Here is an 18206-nt window from a genome sequence, read left to right on the forward strand (position 1 = left end):
TAAGATTGTAACAAACCGCGATAGAGAAAAACAATAAATAAATAAATAAAACTAGATTCAAGTTATGTGTAATCTCAAATGGCGACATTGTAGAACCTAGAAGTATTCTTGACATATGGGAAGTTCAGAAGCAGTGAGAGCTACGATGAACTTGGTGATAGTGGTGCCAAGAGGATGAAGTTACATATGAGGGAAAGACTGAATCTCCTACTGTTTGGAGGCCTACTTTCAACGAACCTCTATTTACTATAATGAGATATTTTCTCCACTTGTAAAGATAACTACTATCGGCTTCGTCTTGGGTAAAATGACTATATAAGATCTCCATTTGGAGTAGCTAATTGTCAAAATAGTTTTTCTACATGGTGACATGGATGTAGACATCTATATAGCATATCTAGATGGTTTTATTACTTTTGGTAAAGAAAATTTGGTGCCTAAGTTGAAGAAAAGTTTGTATAGTTTGAAGAAAGCACAAAGTTCATGGTGCTTAAAACTTGATAACTTCATCTAGAGGAGGGGATACAAGAGATTGATGTGGCTTACTTTTGATACTTGAAGAATTTTAGCTACTAATATATCATATTATAATTATATGTTGACAACAAGTTGATATTGATTAAACATACAAGAGATCAGCAACCTAAAGAAGTCGTCGTCTAGACAGTTCAAGATGAAGCACCTAGTGGTTTATAAGCACATACTCGACATAAGCATAGTTAGAGACATAGTTACTAGTACTTTGAAACTTCCCCAAGAAAAAATATATAAAGAAATATATAGAGAAATTCAACACGGTGGATGCTAAGGCCAAACTTTACATAGTTAAGAAGTCACTTGAGAATCTCAAAGAAGCAACTCATGAAGACAAAAGAAGACAAAGCAAAAATGTTTAAGCTTTCCTACTCCTCGAGAATTGGTAGCTTGATATGGTTTATGGTATGCATATGGCACATGTAGTGGGAGTTGTGAGCAATTTTATGTCTAATATAGGGAATGAGTAAGTGTTTGCTATGCTAGTAGGAATAAACCTCCTACATATCCCTTTTTTTAGAAGAAAAAATAGTTTCAAAAAATCATCAAAATGGCAAACAGAAGACTTCAAATTTTCGAACATAATAAGCTAGTTACAACCCACCAAGGATCATCTTGCAATGTTTGGAAAGAAAAATAAGCACTGAAGAAGATGAAGAAATAACAAACCTTGCAGTTCTTTGGGTCCTCTTAGGAGGATTGGAAGTTAATGGGGAATGTGGAACTTTAAAGACACCAACAATGACTCAACTTGATGTAGAATGCTAGTTCTTTGAATAAAACTCTCAAGCTTTGAACCAAACCTAACTATGTTTCAAAGAAAGCAAAATACAAACAACAATCGTTCTTGATTTTAGAGAGAGAGAGAGTGTGTGTGTGTGTGTGTGTGTGTGTAACACCCCATTCTTGGTACGTATTTAATCCATTTAAATGTTCATTTTGTAAGAGCTACTCGACGAGTTGGTAGCCCTAACTCGTTGAGTAGATGCCAGTTTGATCGCAGGGTTTAAGTGGTCTACTCAACGAGTCGGAGCTCTGACTCGGCGAGTAGGTCTATCAGGAGGAAACCTTGCACCCTATTTAAGCAACATTTCAGGCCCCCATTCCAGCCTCCATTACCTCCACTCCCTGATCTTGAAACCCTAAGTAGCTATTGAGTGTTCTTAAGGTTTTCTTGACATTTTTGTGTGATTTGAAGCTAGAAGAATGAAAGAAACCCTTGGCGATCCAAGAAGAGGCTATAGATCCAGAGCTAGTGTTGCGTTTCAGAACCTTTGAAGGTATAAAGCTTTTACTTTGGTTTCCATTCACTTAGATCTTCTTATAGACTTGTTATTTTCACTTTATGGGTCCTTTCCAAGGTTATTCTGAGATTTGAACCTTAGGGGATGAAAGGACTTCAGATTTGGATATTTCTGAGCTCTAGAAGCTCAAAGTTGCCACCTTTATCCAGCCATGGCTCCATGATATGGTGTAGGCCTTCATTTCGACTTGAAATGAGTGTTTTAGCTTCATAACATCGTGCATGAATGTAAAGTTAGCAAATTTACTTGTAATGTTGGGCTGAGTACAGATCTATGATTTAGAAGCATTGGAATCATTTAGAATCGATTATATGGTTCAAGCATGCAAGGAACTCTCCGAGTTGTTCTTCAGACTCGGCGAGTCGAGTCGAGTCCCCCAAATCTTTTCTAGTTGAGAGCGAGACCATTGAGCTAAGAGGGGGGAGGGGAATGAGTCAGATAGTTGGACAAGATTAGGACCCAGGGAGCTAAAGGAATCGACGAGTCCAAGGAGGGACTCGACGAGTAGAGTCGAAATGTCCCGATGATTATTGCAGATAGAACTCGACGAGTCAGTAGAAGGTCTCGACGAGTTGACTCAGTGGACCGTGAGTTAGAATATTTTAGAGACTCGTCGAGTAGGTAGATGACTCGAAGAGTTGAGTTGACTGGGGTTGACCTTGACTTGACTTTAACCAGAGCGTTGACTTTGAACAGTGGTAAAATGGTCATTTTATCCTAGGAAGGAGTTTCAAATATTGACTATGCATTATTGTGTTTTGATAGCGAGAGGGATGCTGAGGCAGTTATTGAATATTCCTCACTGCGAAATTTCACAGTCAGTTTTACGAGGTGAGTTTCCCTTCAGTAGGAACAGGTCTAAGGCACCAACGCCGGCCCATTTATGTAGTTACAATATGTCGGGGTTAGCCCGATGTAGTTTATATTTGCAGTTTATGTGTTAAGTTTATTTCGAGCTTTGGTCCGATGCCGAGGTGGTCCCGAGAAGTAGTATAGTATGCTTGATGTCTTTGTGATTCATGCATGTGTATGGTATGTGTTCCGAACTCCGGTCCGATGTCGGGCAAGCCCGATGCAGTTTATGTGAGTATGTTATTTGTTTGAGTTTATGTTATGATTTAGTTTATTCCGGACTTCGGTCTGATGTCGGGTGGGGCCCGATGCTGTGGGCGGGGACCAAGTTTTTTCGAGCTATGTCTGATGCCAGGCGGGGCCCGATGCAGTGGGTAGGGTCCAAGTTATTTTGAACTTCGGTCCGATGTCGGGCAGGGCCCAATATAATGGGCGGGGCCCAGTAGTTGTTATATGTGCTTTGTATGGTATGTGGTAGTTTGGGGGAGCTCACTAAGTTTTGTGCTTACAAATCCAGTTTTGGTTTCAGGTACTTCAACTAGTAAAGGGAATGGCTCGAGCTGATGGCATGATACACACCACAGTTGATTAGCCTGGGAGCTTACTCTGATATTTTATGAGACAGTTATTTGTTGACAGATTTTATGAGATTTGAGATACATGTTTGATGATTTTATTTTATGATGATGAGATTATGTTTGTCAAATGATTTTAAAAACAAAATTTTTGGCTTGTATTTTGGGATGTTTTTAGAGAGTGAGAGAGATACGGAGAGAGAGAGAGAGTATGAAGTATCTCTCGGGAAATGGTGTAAAAAGGATGCACCAAATGAAAGCCTCATGTCTTGTTTAAAGTATAATGAGTGACTAAAAGTCGTTAACCCATTAAGCCCTTATGACACTAGACCAACATATCTCCGATGCATGCAAGCCTTACTCATTACTTTTGATTAAACAATTTGCGACCCCATACTCCTTCTAACACTCTCTAATTTTGGATTTTGGTAGATAAAAAAAATGCTAGAGTTTTATATTTTATAACCCAAGTTTATAAAATATAACTTTAACTTTTTGGTAAATAACAAAAGAATTTGTCTAGTCCAAAATGTTGTGCATGACATACTAATTCATACCATATGAATTACGTAATGTTACTTGCTAATGAAAATTATTATTTTCTAGAAATAAATAATTTCCAATTAATTATAAGAGTTTATGGAATATTTATTAAAATCAATCTATAATATATAATCAATTGTATCAAGTTGTTGTTAGTGTGACCCATTAGTATTATATGTTAATTAACAATATCACATCAAAATGATTCTTTAGCATACTACATTATTCAATCTCCTACTTGTGCAAGACTTATATTGGACTGATATAGACCGCGGTGAACGTTTAGAAAAATGTCATTGCACCCATCAACATACGACTTTGTGCCATTCTATCTATGCCAAATTCCCCAAAGCTCAAAGTTATAGTTGGTGTATAAGGTAAGTTTATTAGTTATCCTTTTGCTACAAACATCAAGTTAAATATTAGATACGGAAAGCGATCAATCTCATTACGTGTTCAACTTTTGATAAGGTGACTTATTGTCGATATATGCATAAAGATATAAAAGCTTTATCATTTACTTTTAGCTATCTCTATATATTTTACATTCCAATAATGTATCTTGTGATGAATTTTGAGCATAACAACATTCCTATGATGTACTTGTAACCCTAATGCTTTCGATCTAGGTTTTCCTCAAGTTATATGTAAACAATCTTCCAAAGCATAAACCCTAATCTAACATGTCTAAGAACGAAACTCATATGTAAATAAGGGTTTGGAATCTTACCTTACCTGTTATGTAGCAATAACAAGAACAATTCACAAAGTCCTTAACTCTTGAAAGCTTAGTTCCCCAATTGTTGCACCTCTAATGGAGTCACAAACACCACTGACAACAAGGAAGAATATGAGAGAGAGAGAGAGAGAGATGGGGAGGCTTCAAAACGTCTAGGTCTCTCTTAGAATGGTTTGGCATGTTTTTGGGAGCCTTTGGGGTTCCTTTTATAGTTGAGGCTTCTAGGGTTATCAACTTGGAAACCCTAATTCCCTTGCTTAGGCCCTAAGCAACATATGGACTCCTTAATGGACAAGCATTAGACGAAATCTTTATGGACTCTCATATAGATTTTGTCCACCCTATACCAATAAGTTCCATGAGCCCAAACTATAAATATTAATGATTTATATAACCAGTCCCCGTAAATTTAATCAGTCTCTTTCGATTACAAAATTAAATGCGGAAAAACTATAAATGCGGAAAAACTTGTCCTTGCAATCACAATTACAAATGAAAACTATGTAAATATTCCCAAGCAATCTATCCTAACTCTTCTAAGTAGTAGCTCAAAAATCCGATCTTCGAACCATGCGATCGAAATCCATTTCTTCATGATCATACTTAGCTCACTCTTCCATTCAAGCTTCCTTTTTTTATTCGATCCTACAAAACATCAAAATGTAATATTATCACATCATGTATTAAGAATCTACAAATAGGAACATAATATATTTAGATAGTGGGTTTACCTAAAGTAGAGTCATACAACTTGACTCCCCCATCCTTGCTTTGTTTCAGGTACATATGACAACTTCGCATCCGATGGCCCTTCTCTTGGCAGTAGAAACAAACACACTCTCTTGGACTAACACTTGGGACAATCTCAGATTCATCCTTTTTCTTTACCATTTGGTCAAATGTTTTGACCTCAGCCAATCCCTTTCCATTGGGAAGAGAAGACTTTTATAGACTTCCAATGTTGCCATTGTCAATGTCCATGGAAGTTTAGGAGGTTGATGTTCCCAACAACTTTGCTTGACTAGTGCGCTAAATCATTGCTGATTCAGCAACAATAAGCAAATAGGTAATATCAATGAGGGTCATGTCATGGTCCATCATATAGTACTCTCTAATGAACTCACTATATTATTCAGGAAGTGATTGAAGAACCAAGTCAACAACCAACTTTCTTGAGACAATGAAACCTAACATTCCTAACTTGTGAATGTGTGACTTCATTTCCAACACGTATGCACACGCCAATAGGTCTTGAGTGACCTTAAGCTTATTAAGTCTTTGAACACGTGGTTCAGGGAGAACTATTGGATGCGGTGGAGGAAGTGAATCATGAGAGGTGGAGGAAGTGAAGCATGATTTCCATTTCCATGATCCAATCGTGGAACATCATCCTTAAGTGGAAAGCTTTTTCCAAAGGATTCGGGAAGACGATAGTCATTTGAAATCTATAAAACGGGAGAAAATTCAAGTCAGTTGATAAGAATCCTTGATATAACACCCAAATTAAATATCAAGGCTATGATCCAACACAATATTCTACAATTGGGAAGAGGGATGCTGTAATCCAATTGCAAATTATTTGAAGGTAGGTAAATGACGATTTACTAATTTCCACCATGAAAAACAAAAATAAAATTAGGTTTTAAATGTTTTGAAACTTCTAGATCTTTTGAGATTCACTGAACTTTTCAGTGGCATAAATCTCGATTATGCCCTTCAAGTTTTTGATTGGGATACCGAGGATCACAAACAAGGTGTGAATAACCATGCAAATTAGCTTGGTACTATCAAAGACGTATATCACTTAATCAATGTGTTGGTTAACCACACACGCTACATTGATCTATGATAATCTACGAGCTACTCATTGCCATCCTTCATTGGTCCCATATTAGTGTGTCGGTTAGCCACACACGCTCCACTGACGACCAACAAGGTGCAATGTGCAATTTCATGGATTAGCACCAAATTCACATTTTTCCTAAGGTAACTAAGATTTGGGAATTTATAAAAGTGTTTAGTTACTTCGTATCTCATTATACTTATATTGGAAGGTCGTGTTCTATCCTACCCGTTCGGCTAATGACCCTCCACTACTCAAGGGTGTGGTAGGTAACAGTTGATACCCAATGGCGGTCAATTTACAGGACGCTTCCTTAAATACCCCTTATAGACCAACTTCGTGAATGAAACCTACTAACGGTAAGACTGACTCTTTACTCATACATATATAATATTAGACTTTTAATTTTATATATTATAAGGGTGTATTTTACACTTAAAATACTAAGTGGTTTAATATATTAATAAATTAAACTTTTAATTTGATTAATCTTAAACCTATAATTAGGGATTCGTTAATTTTCTCTTTTAGTTAAACACTTAATTAATTTAATAAAATCATAAGGGTGTAATTTGAACTTTTCAAAACACTAGGGTTCTAGAATTTAATATTTCAAAATTAGTACCTTTTCCAAAACTTGAGGACAAACTTTGAAACTTTTCAAAATATCTTTTAGATCAAGTTTTAAAAATAATTAACTATCATATAATTTAACCTAATCCAATTTTTTTTCTTACAAGATAATTGAAATCAAAATACTAATAATTAATTTTTATTTGATTGGGATATCAATTACCATAATTGAAAAAATCTTATTTTTATTTGGAAAAACAATTTATGGTAATTATCCAAATCAAATTAGGGCAAAAAATTAGAAATCTGCTATCAGACTGCGTTCATGTCGTGAACAGACCGTGTTCACGTCGTAAGTCTGGTCCAAAAACGAAATTCAAAAATTTCCAGCTCTGAAAACTTAATTTTTGCATCATATAACATAAAAACTACCCTAGGCTCTGATACCACTGATAGGTTTTGAGCAAAACATCATTCCTATGGTGTACATGTAACCCTAATGCTTTCGATATAAGTTTACCTCAAATATATATATATATATATATATATATATATATATATATATATATATATATATATATATATATATATATATATATATATATATATATATATATATATATATGCAAACAATCTTCCAAAGCATAAACCCTAATCTAACATGTCTAAGAATGAAACTCATATGTAAATAAGGGTTTGGACTCTTACCTTACCTGTTATGTAGCAATAACAAGAACAATCTACAAAGTCCTTGACTCTTGAAAGCTTAGTTCCCCAATTGTTGCACCTCTAATGGAGTCACAAACACCACTAGCAACAAGGAAGAATATGAGAGAGAGAGAGAGAGAGAGACGGGGAGGCTTCAAAACATCTAGGACTCTCTTAGAATGGTTTGGGACGTTTTTGGGAGCCTTTAGGGTTCCTTTTATAGTTGAGGCTTCTAGGGTTATAAACTTGGAAACCCTAATTCCAAGAATGCATGTATAGAAAATCAACATGTGTTTGTACCTTTTCCATTCGACACATTTGGTTTTCTCACACCAGAGGCGGTCGAGCTCCTCAACAGAGTCCAACGGGTCATGCATTCTAGTATCATATCTGCTAGATCCACAAATGTTGTTTTCAAAAGAATTGGTTTTGCTATCCAGAAAGGGCTAGCGGCACAGCTTGTTGTCCGTTTTCCTTCAATCGATATGTATTGAACTATTGTAGCAAAATTCTTAAATATCGAATGAGTATGTCTCATTCATACAATATTAGGAATGTTAATATGCTCCCACTATTTCCTAGAGAACACATATGTTCTATTCATTTTAATATAAAAGCATACCTTGTAGATTTATATTAACATGATGATTGCAAACATGAGATGTTTGCTTTATATCCACAAGTGGATCTCAAGCTTTACACATTTTACTAAGATAATCATGGATTAAGAAAATCTCCAGGCTAATCATAATAGATAATTTCTAGTAGATGTTTATTTAAAAAAAATGATTTTTCTTGGAATCTTTTTGTTATATCTCATATTAAGAATATGGTTTATAGTAAATAATATTCTTGTTGATCGAATCATAGCTACTAGTGAAAAAGGTTTGATCATAGTCAATGCTATGGGTGTGCTGAGAACCATAGTAAATGGCATGAGTATGAGAAAGTTATTTTATAACAAGCCTTGCTTTAAATGTGTATAGTTATCCATGTAATGTATTCTTTCTAGAAAAATCACTTACTCCTTCTAGCCAGGCTATGGGGAGGAAGGTTAATCAAGACCATACTTGATTATTATATATGGATTACATCTCATGTTCATGACTCTAAGTCATTTATCAAATTTAAGATATAGCATAACATCTTGGTATTTGATGGATTTACCAGAAACCAGCAAGAAATGCTCATCAATAAGAGATTCCACATTTCTCAATTCATAGATGCTTTCTACTACTAACGCAAAAAAATTGTGTTTGTGAATAGCTATTATTCAAGTTTAATAATCCATTGTTAAAACTACTGCGAACTATTACTACATCATGAGATAGCTCTTGAGTTGATCCACAGTTCCATATACTTCCCACTTGCTTTGTCATTAAAAGTTTACTTTCTGCTAACTCAGCCATCAGAGAAATAAGATAAATTATTCTTGGTGGGTTTGCATATAATAATATACGCCACATTTAAAGGATTCTACAAATATGTATCTAGTAGATTTTAGGTTTAGAAGCTTTAGTCCAAAATTGAATTCAAATCCATAAAACATTTAAATAAGGTATGGATGGAGCCTTTCCAGACAAAATCTTGAAAAGAAAATGTTTTATCTACTTGTTAGTTAGTATTAGTGCTCAAGGTACAATTGATAGTATTACAAGTGTTATCCCAAGGAAATAAATTAGAAAGTAAATCATATCAAGCATGATTTACTTCATCCTTTATTATCATTAAGGATTCATATGGTTCTTACTCGTTTGTATCTCAATATTCTATTTGAAAACTTAAACAAGGTTTCATAATTATGCTTTACCATGTAAAATATAATTATAACTACTATAGTTGTTAATAAAGTTGATTTGGTATCTTGTGTTAAATCTTAGACATTTATTAGAAAGGAAGTCATACACCATAGTGCATAGTTCCTTAATAATCTATTTTTCTCTACTACTTAGTGAAAATATCATTAGAAATCCTTTATATATAAATAAGATTAACATATGTCAAATAAACAACATTAATTAACTTCAAAGATCCATTTCTTGAAGTTTGAATATGTGAATTTCATTTATATAATAAAGATAACAATATCGTAGATAACTTTGATTCAAAATAACTTTAATTCAAAACTATTTTGCATATAGAACTTTTTATTTATTAAGCATTGATATTTACTTTATAATTCATGTTAAGAGATCTAGTGTTCGAAAAAGAATTTTAATCATTTTCGAATATGAAGGTGGTCGTTATAAAAAATTATTTAAGTAATACTCAATCATTCATAAATTAAACTAACACATACATTTAGACAAACTAAAATAAAACATACATTGTTTCACAATACAAGTACAGTATGATCCTAACATAATTAGTAAACAAAACTCAAAGACCGCAGTTCCAACTTGATTGTGCTCAGCTAGTTACTCTTCTGTAATATCTGCAAGCCAATTACAAATAAAAGCTTAACATTTAAGTACAAAGTACTTGAGTGTTATATAAAAAGTATAAGTTCTATCTAGTAGATATTTGGAGTACTAGTCTCTTTTAGAAATCCTTCCAGAAAAAAGGACCAGTTTCTCTTCCAGTGTCTCTCTATAGTATAAACAAGATCCATCATTGTGGGCCTTCTAGGATTTCTTAGGCCTAAAGGTGTTCCTTCCATAAACTTAAGCATAAAGGGTGACTCATTTTAGCCTTGGTTTCTTCCAATGTTTGAACTGGTTAATACCAGATGTCACTACATCATTGGAATATCTTTGTAACCTAGGGATACATATGAAACACATACCAACCTTTTAACTCCTTCCAAAAGTCATGAATAATTGACCCATAATTGTCTGACAGACATCATCGGAATCACTTTTGTGTATCCACCGTAAATTATACACAGGTAAATCGTACAAAGAAGGTGGTTTAAGGATAGGGCCTTCAAATACCTATAATTCCTCATCTCTATTGAGATTCTATTTTAAAGAATGAGTCCATTCAAAGATATTGTATCCATTGAATGTTATCATCTATCATGGATCTTTATGTTCAAGGATATGCATGGTATTGAGATTGGATTTGGTTCTCATCTATAAAATTTTAACAAAATTCATTTAGTATTTTCAATATGCAAACTCTTTAATACTTAATATTCTTTTAGTTTCTAAAGCATTAGTTATCAAAGTTTAGGATCCAGGTTGCTAAACAAACAAATTATTAGGTATCCTTTATCCCATCATTTGAATACAACTAGATAGATATCGATTATCAATTATATCTTACTACATATTTCCTAAATTTATGGGATCACTAACAAACAAATTTAATTAGACATTTTGATCCCATCTGTGCCTCGGATATCTCTTGGTTAGGTATCCTTTATCACAAAAGATTTCTGATCCAATCATCTAATTTGAAAAAAACTTGTGTAATCATCCGATAACTTGGTTATAGAAATCGAAAATACACCCCGTCCATCAAAAGATAACAACAAGCGGTTAGATATCATTTATCCCACTAGTGCATACAAGAGATGTGTGAATGTTCTTTAAAATGTATTGCATAAATTTGAGGTTTGAAAGGGTCTTTTTATGTTTTATAATTTTAGTTTTAAAAACATATGATATCATGATAATTTCATGCATCAAATTAATCAAGGTAATGATTTTCCAAAAAATCACATTAAATGTTCAAATATAAAATTGCGTTTTATATTTTGAAGTGGTTCAATTTTAACGATAATATTCAATATTAAGATTGAGTTTGAGCCATATAGAACCTTATTTATTTCTTAATAAAACTTGCTTTTATTATTCATATTTTGAAGTTTGAATAAGTTATAATATCACCATTTTAGACTTATAGTTTTTCAATATCATAATTTTCCGTTATTAACATTTTAATAAAACCGGTTTTTATTTTTAAAGTTATAACTTGTTACATCTTATGCTCTCATTTTGTAAATTGAAAATCAAACTACATGTAATGTTTATTTTGTCCAAAAAAATAGTTTGAGTTTGTAGAAATATAATTTATCAACCACACAAATCTATGTCTATATATTTTATAATGCAAACATTTTTACTTGAACCTCATGCATTAGAAACTTCCAAGACTATTCAACTTATACAAATTAATTTATGATTAATTGAAATATTTTATAACTCCCAAAACTCTTCATATCATACTATTTAATTGATGAGTTAAATGAAATATTTAGCATATATAATAAATTTGTAGATTACATATTGCATGTATGTCAACACAAAATGATAGGTTATATTTGTAGGATTTGAAGATTTATGTGAGTGGTTCGATGGATGCAAGAATGCAATTGCAACTTTTCCAAATCTAAATATATGTAAACTCAAATTGGATGCATGTAAAGTTTTAGATATTAACCATTGTTCATATTTAGGTATGTTTGTAAAGGTATACTTGAGATAATTTTTTAAGTTTATGTGTTATGCATCTTTCTATAATGATAGGATGATGAAGTGAGATTAATTATTACTTCTCATGAGCTTTTGGTAAATCAATCTTCAAGCTATTTATCAGTTAGAGCAATTAACTTGGTTAACATGTATGTATATTTATGTTGTCTCTCTTTTATTTGTTAAGAAAATATATTTTATGTCCAAGGGAACATTATTCAACATGTATTTTACGTTATTATAAGTTATATATTATGTTAGTTTCTATCTCTTATTTTGTTGTAAATAACATCGATGTAGTTTTTTTATAATTGATTTTGATGAAAGGAATTTACAATTATTATTCTAAATTGTTGGTGATAATGACAAATTAGAACGAATGATTATTAATATGATATGATTTTATTCTTGATGTAAGGTCCTGAAACGGATCATACCAGTGATCAAACAATCAACACAATCAATAATAACAAGAACAAAGTAGAAACAAAAATCTCAACAAGCTTGCACACGCTTCTATTAGCAAAAACATCTGGTACAACTTATTGAATAGCACCCGAAAACTCTGTGGCATCAACAACCATAAATGACCTAGCAAGCCTCTATTTATAGTAGACCTGGGCCGACCTTGGGTTTATGGCGTTAAATAGGCTTACGGACGTAAACTCATAGCCTGGACGTAAACTGCTATACAGACTACCAAAAATGCATATTGACACAAAAGAACCTATTACAACGAAAGCGTACCAAACCATTAATTAGACCCTTCAATCTCCCCCTTGGTTTGGTGCTAGCTTGAAGTTAATCTTTGTCAACAATCATCACATCTTCTTGCCCCATTCCACATGCGCTTGTTTATTATCTCAGCAGCCATAGAGGTGTATTCTTTCACGGCTGACTCAAATATCTCCTCAGCAACTTTAATCTGATAAAGGCTTAGATGATGAATGCCCCATTTACTAAACTGGAACAAATCCCTTCTATCATACAAACATATGCATCCCTCCTTTAGTTTAATAACATCAGATGTTGTGGTTTCATCAAATATCCAATAGAGCATAAAGCTTAGGGATCCATTCGGGTAACTTTGAAGCACGAAATTTTTTTTGACCTGATTTGTTGCAGGCAACATCACCACCAGAAATGAATGACCAGTTTTGGGATCAATGAAGTCAGGATAATGCTTTATTACTAATTCAACAGTCTTTATAGATGGAAAGCCCTTCTTCACTTGATCTTCAAGAAAGTGTTTGAATTTAGTTGCTTGTTGGTTATCTGACGGGTTTGAAAAAGGAGATTGGGACAGATCTGAAAGATCCACCCTGGTCTAAGAATTAAAATCATGACAGTCTTTATAGAGCTTCATGTTTCCGCTCTTTCTCCACAAAATCCACATATTTAGGGTATCATGAAAACCCCAAGATATGATTCCTGACCGATCACCATACGTGTCTCTAAACCTTACGACCTCGAGATTCGTAACAATGATTGTGGATTGATTCCCTGGTGCATTTTTGTCAAAACTCCTCTTGAACAAGATTTTTCCATTCTCATCAGCTTTGGCTTGTCTGTCTCGAATAATCTCTGCAACATGTGGAGCATGAGCAGGCTCTTATTCAAAACGGTCTATGACCTGTGAAGTCTGAGCAGTTAGCACGACAATAGGATGAGTTTGAGAATGAAGATTGATTCTATACTCATCTATAGATGTTTTATACGTTGCACCGATATCTTCTTCAAGCTACTTCTTGAGATCAAAATAACTGGACTTCAGAAGATTGAAATGAGCTTGGAGCTCAGAGATTTTCTTAGTCTTTGTTTCCTTATCTTCTTGGAGATCAGAAACTTAAATCTTCAAATTTTTATTCTCACTCAAAAGATCTTCAACTCGAATGCCAAGCTCGATATTTTTCTGATCCAGTACATCCAATCTCCTCTGAAGCTCATCAATCACATAATCATCTTCTCTTGACTGACCTTCTCTAAAAGAAATTCCTTTGGCTTTAGAAGAAAGTGCAGCAGTTTGTTCCTAAGCAAGATGCAAGGTCAAACGCATAGAGGCCTCATTATCACAGTAAATGGGGGTTTTTAAGTAATTCAAACCGTAGTCCAATAGTTGATGTTGGATCCATATAACTTGAGAACAACAAGCAGATGTAGCAACATATTCTGCCTCCGCTGTTGAGGTTGAGACATTGTGTTGTTTCTTGCACTGCCATGACACTAGCTTGTCACCAAGATATTGACACCCTCCTAAAGTAGATTTCCAGTCAAGCTCACAACCTCCATAATTACTGTCAGCAAAAGCATATGAATCAAATTTAGAATTCTTCGGATACCGAAGACCCAATTTTGGACTGCCTTTGATATACCGAAAAATTCTTTTGACAGCAATAAGATGTGAAAGTTTAGGATTAGCCTGATAACGTGCGCATTAACAAACTGCAAACATGATGTCTGGACGACTTGCAGTAAGATACATCAACAATCCGATCATCGATCTGTAGAGAGTGTGATCTACGGAATCACTATTAGTATCTGGAGTCAAAAGAGGTCTTTCAGCCATTGCCGTCGATGCAGATTTAGCATCTAGAAACTCGAATTTCTCAAGAATATCCTCCACATACTTGAATTGATGTAGCAGGATTTTGGTTGAATTTTGTTTCACTTGAAGTCCCAGAAACATGGTCATTTCCCCCAAAGAACTCATCGCGAACCGCTTTTTCATAACACCTTCGAATTCCTTACAAAGTTGCGAACTGGTCGACCCCAAAATAATGTCGTCAACATAGATTTGAACCAGAATCTGATCATTACCGACATGCTTGATAAACAATGTTTGATCGATAGTGCCACGAGAGTATCCATGCTCGAGCAAGTGCTTTGTTAGAGTCGGATACCACACTCGAGGGGCTTGATGTAACCCATACAATGCCTTGTCCAACTTGTGGACATGATTAGGAAATTTTGAGTCAACAAACCCAGGTGCTGATCAACATATATTTCTTCCTTTTCCTTTCCATACAAGAAGGTTGTCTTGACGTCCATTTGGTAAATAGTGAAGTTCATGTAAGAGGCATTAGCAAGGTAGATACGAATAGCCTCCAAGTGAGCTACTGGAGCATAAACCTCAGTGTAATCAAGACCCTCGACTTATCGAAACCCATGAACCACCAATCTAACTTTATTTCACACTATAACCCCTGAATCATCCTGCTTGTTTCGATAGAACCATCATGTGTCAAGAGACTTTTTGCCCTTTGGCAACTCAACCAACTTCCAAACCCCGAGTTTTTCAAATTGATGTAATTCTTCATGCATTGCATCTACCTAGCTGGGCTCATTCAGTGCCCTTTTAACATTCTTGGGCTCTATTTGAGAGATAAAGCAAGATTAAAGATAGGTATTGGCTTCTCCACTCTGACTTCTGGTTTTAACGTCGTAGCCCAGCTGACCAATGATGTTATCGATCGGATGATTGCGTTGAATCCTTGAGGGTATCTCTTGGATGATATCACTAAGCGAAACAGGAAGATTGTGAATATTGACACCTCCTTCATTTGTTGATTGAGCCGCTCCAGACGACTCTACTACAAACTCATTTGAATTTTTTTTAGGAAAGTCTAGTTCCATAAAAGTTGAAGTGACAGCGGAAGCATCTTTAGACATGAACTCTCTTTCTATAGGAGTAAGTGATGTAGTTTCAGCATCAGGAGTATCATTCTGAGCTGGAGATTTTGGACTATCAGGTTGTACAAATGACTCACCCTCAGGCGGAGCAGAGGACTCCCACTTAGGCGGTGAAGAAGATACCGTTGGGGGTCTGTAGACAACGTCTTCTTCTTCGTCTTCAGAAACATTCTTCGAACCAGAGACAAATCCAGATGAGCTACCCGAAGACACATTTATGGATTTGAAAAGGGATGTGTAATCAAACAACCAATCCGGATCCACTCGAGCATCCGTCTCATTTTCCTCCAACTAGCACACGTCATAAGATTCCACAACCTGCTTTGTCTTCTTATTGTAGACCCTACAAGCGGTGTGTGCAGCATACCCTACGAAGTAACAATCATCGACTTTGGCATTAAACTTCGCGTTGGTCTCTAGGTGAAGAAGGGTGCAAGGGTAGCCAAATACACGGAAATGACAGAATGAAGGTTTGTGACCATATAGAATCTCATATGGGGTCTTCATCTAAGCTTTGTTGATCAACACGCAATTTTGAACGTAGCAAGCAAAATTTATCGCCTTGGCCCAAAAGAAAACTGGTAGCTTGGAGTCAGATAGCATCGTCCTTGTAGCGTCTTTTAAAGTTATGTTTCTCCTCTCAGCAACACCATTTTGTTGAGGGGTCTAAGCAGAGCTGTATTGACGCATAATACCCTTTTCTGTGAAAAAATGATCGAGAATAGAATTCTTGAACTCTGTTCCATTTTCGGTACGAAGCGCCTTCACCCGGTTGTTAGTTTGGTTCTCAATCAACACAATGAATTTCTTGAATAGATCAACAACTCCAGTTTTTTTGGATAGAAAGAAAACCCACGTAAAACAAGAGAAATCATCAATTACAACCATACAATATGAGTTTCTGTTAATACTGAGAACGTTGACTGGTCCAAACAGATCCATATGTAGCAATTGAAGCACCTGACTGATAGAGTTAACATGTTTTGGCATGTATGGTTTTCTGTGATGCTTACCTTAGGCACATGACACACTCTTTTTAAAAGTTATAAAGTCTTTAACAGGCAAACCATGGATGATCTCATTCTTCACAAGACAATTCAAGTTCTTCGTGTTAGCATGACCGAGTCTTCGGTCACAACATTACATTTTGTTCTGAGATCTTTGAAAAGAGGCACGTAACTTGTTCTGGAAGATTGCTATTCATATCAATGATGTAAGCATTCCCATCCCTTTTAGATTTTACAAGAATCCACTATTCTGGGATGAAAAAGACTGGCTTGAGAATCATGCATTCCTTATCAGTGAAATGTGTAGAATAGCCTTTGTCGCATATCTGAGACACACTCAACAAACTATGCTTCAATTCGGGAGCAAAGTTGACATTCTCGAAACTTAACACCCCATTTGTGACGGTTCCTCTCTGAGTGATCTTGCCACCTTCTCCACCCACAAAGGAAATATATTCCCTATTAAAAGATTGAATGTTTTTCTGTTGGGCGATATCTCTTGTCATATGCGGGGAGCAGTCGCTGTCGACGAACCAAGGTTTGACGACATTCCCCTGCAACTGTCCTTGAAAAATGTGCATGTTCATTTAGATTTGGGAACCCAGGTCATTACTTTCCTGGGTTGTCCCAATGCCTTTTCAGATTTATCATTATTTACTAACTTTTCAGAGGATACCAATGATGGATTGGAGGTTATTTTGGGCAACCATTAATAATTAGGTTTTCTAACAGTCCCGGGTGGTTTTGAAATAGGATTTTTATTATTTTGCTTTGTGCACTTGGGTTTTCTACCAGAATTGGTTGAAGACCCATTTCTTCTTCTTGATGAAACCGACCTTGGCTTAGCCATGTTCGGTTTTGGCAAACTGGTTGGGACTTTGCTATGAACGAACTTTTTATGTTGTTGAAAAACAACCCATTTTCTACTACGATCATCCTTCCAATCATCATTCTGAGAACAAGTTCTAGAGGACTTTCTAGTTAAAGACCTTCCTCTGAATTCGTTCTCTCCTCTTGGTGACTCAAAATGTACAAACATTTTATTAGGACAATTCCTAGCTATATGACCACCAATACCACAACTGAAACAAATCTGTTTGTTATTGTTAAAACCTGTACTACATTTTTCAGATTTTTTTTTCCATACCACCACCCTTGCTTTTTTCACATGAACATGAACAAGAATTAGGTTGTAAGACAAGTGAGGGTACATCAGATGGAGAAATTTGTGAAACTAGTGGTTTTTCATTAGTATTATCACAAACATTAGAATTGCCAACCACATCATCAAACACTTTAAAAACATTCAAATTAGTATCAGAAAGTGCAGAAACATCACAAAAAACATTGTCACTTGCAACATCAGAAAAACTAAAGTCTTTATTAAAAACTAAAACTTCAGGTTCAGACTCAGTTTTAT

The sequence above is a fragment of the Lactuca saligna genome, chromosome 6 (assembly GCF_052625555.1).
Source record: "Lactuca saligna cultivar CGN05327 chromosome 6, ASM5262555v1, whole genome shotgun sequence".
Lineage (NCBI taxonomy): Eukaryota > Viridiplantae > Streptophyta > Magnoliopsida > Asterales > Asteraceae > Lactuca > Lactuca saligna.